This window comes from Paramisgurnus dabryanus, unplaced genomic scaffold (assembly GCF_030506205.2).
Source record: "Paramisgurnus dabryanus unplaced genomic scaffold, PD_genome_1.1 h2tg000051l_1_22863__unclustered, whole genome shotgun sequence".
Lineage (NCBI taxonomy): Eukaryota > Metazoa > Chordata > Actinopteri > Cypriniformes > Cobitidae > Paramisgurnus > Paramisgurnus dabryanus.
The window spans coordinates 1-2,500 of NW_027394057.1; the positions used below are offsets into that span (position 1 = coordinate 1).

At 65.5% G+C, this 2,500-nt stretch overlaps 1 non-coding gene across 1 annotated transcript in view; it reads left to right on the forward strand.

Moving 5' to 3' along the window:
- The first annotated feature begins 2,212 nt into the window (after window positions 1-2,212).
- LOC141281649 (18S ribosomal RNA) overlaps window positions 2,213-2,500 on the forward strand; it is a 1,855-nt gene continuing 1,567 nt past the window's right edge. The window contains exon 1 of the ribosomal RNA XR_012336015.1: window positions 2,213-2,500. This exon is cut by the window's right edge and continues 1,567 nt beyond it. This is a non-coding gene — a ribosomal RNA (18S ribosomal RNA).

A 2,500-nucleotide genomic window follows, 5' to 3' on the forward strand; every position in this document is an offset into this window, starting at 1 on the left:
AGGCTACGGCCTTAAAACTGCTAAAAAGATCCTAAAGTCTCTGGATCTAGGCTACGGCCTCAAAGACACACGTGTTGTGAGAAAAGATCCGCCCTGGATCTCCAGGCTACGGCCTCAAAGGTTCGACCCGACCATATATGCTCAGACACGGGCGAACACAAAAGCGTAACAACCCCTGTTGGAACCGTCGAAGGATCTCGGCGTCGGCCGTAAAACGGAAACCCCCCGGTCGTCGGTACGCGTGTGGCGGTCGAGGGCCCCCGGCCGCCGGTCGGGCGGGCGCGTGGATAGGTCTCCCGAGCGGTCAAGGAGTCCCGGAAGCCGGTCGGGCGAGCGGCCGGCCCCGGGGCACCCTACCCTCTCGGGCGCACCGACCCCACGCGTTTCGTCTCGGTCGGCGTCCGGGGTTCCGAGACACCCTTATGTATCTGTGTGACAGACGGAGTGGCACACCGTCTGCGGCGGGACAGGGCCGCCGACCGCGATGGAAGTCGAGTGTGGCGGCTTCCAGGGTCCAAGACCCTATAGACGGACGGAGTGGCGACCCGTCTGCGGCGGGCCAGGGCCGCCGACCGCGATGGAAGTCGAGTGGGGCGGCTTCCAGGGTCCAAGACCCTACAGACAGACGGAGTGGCGACCCGTCTGCGGCGGGCCAGGGCCGCCGACCGCGATGGAAGTCGAGTGGGGCGGCTTCCAGGGTCCAAGACCCTACAGACAGACGGAGTGGTGACCCGTCTGCGGCGGGACAGGGCCGCCGACCGTTACGGAAGTCGAGGGGGACGGCTTCCAGGGTCCAAGACCCTATCTGTGTGACAGACGAAGGTGCATCGTCTGGGGCGGGACAGGGCCGCCGACCGCTATGGAAGTCGAGTTGGGTTGCTCGTGAACTTCCAGGGTCCAAGACCCTCTCTTCGTGACCGACGAAGGTGCTCTGTCTGGGGCGGTACGGGGCCGCCGACCGCTATGGAAGTCGAGTTGGGTTGCTCGTGTACTTCCAGGGTCCAAGACCCTCTCTTCGTGACCGACGAAGGTGCTCTGTCTGGGGCGGTACGGGGCCGCCGACCGCTATGGAAGTCGAGTTGGGTGGCTCGTGCACTTCCAGGGTCCAAGACCCAACGCGTTTGACCGACGAAGGTGCCCCGTCCCCGGGCACGGACGGGGACGGGCCCGGCCTCCGGGCCGCCGTGGAAGTCGAGTCGGGTGGCTCTCGCACTTCCAGGGTCCTCGACCCTATCTGTCTGACCGACGAAGGCGCTTCGTCTCGGGCGGGCCAGGGCCGCCAGCCGCTATGGAAGCCGAGTCGGGTGGCTCGTGCGCTTCCAGGGTCCACGACCCTGCCTTCGTGACCGACGAAGGCGCTCTGTCTGGGGCGGTACAGAGCCGGGCCCCGTCCAGCAGGGGACGGTGGCCCGAACAGGTGCCATCGGGTATATAGGGAAGAGCACCTCGCTGATTCTCCAAGGTGATAGGCTACCGGATCCCATGACCTCTCGAGCCCAGCGAGAGGCCTCTCGAGCGGACACAAATGCCTCGAAAAAGTCCCTCTGCACTGAGGTAGTGACGATTCTTATTACGAATGGCAAATCATCCAAGGAAGGGACGAACCCGGCTGGCCTCGGCCGTTAAACGAGCCGGCTTCGTTCGGCCGCTAAACGAACCGGCGTCGTTCGGCCGCAAAACGAACCGGCGTCGGCCGCTAAACGAAACCCCGGGCGGGACAGGGCCGCCCACGTCTCAGCCTTAATGACCCGTTACGGGGTGACGCCCGGATACGCTTTGTGTGTCATGGCCCTGAGATTCTGGAAATCGAACTGCGCCTGGGGCAGGCCTCCGCCCGGCCGACGTTAGCGCGTCGGCCGCCATGGGCGGTCGGTTCCTCCCCGACCCGGCGCTCTCGCCTCCAGGGGGGCTCTCCGGAGCCCGCCCGACCCTTTCCGCGGGAGACTCAGACGGTCCGTCAGACGCGAAGGTCCGCCACCGGCGGCCGGCGAGGGCCTCGGCGACCGAGGGCGGAGACGCCCCCGGCCCGTCGCGGCCACCCGGCCCCGCGAAACGCACCTTTCCTCGGTTACGGCCCACCCGGCCGCCCCTCAGCCTACGAGAGGGGAGAGCCACACGAGAGTGGCCCCGGTCCCGCTCCCCCCGGGGGGTGGAAACCGGGACCCGCGCCGCGTGAACCCCGGGTCAGAGCGAGGCTCTCCTACGGCTACACTACCTGGTTGATCCTGCCAGTAACATATGCTTGTCTCAAAGATTAAGCCATGCAGGTCTAAGTGCACACGGCCGGTACAGTGAAACTGCGAATGGCTCATTAAATCAGTTATGGTTCCTTTGATCGCTCCACCCGTACTTGGATAACTGTGGCAATTCCAGAGCTAATACATGCAAACGAGCGCCGACCCGGCCCGCGAGGGCCGGGGACGCGTGCATTTATCAGACCCAAAACCCATCCGGGACGCGTCTCCGGGCGCGCCCCGGCCGCTTTGGTGACTCAGGATAA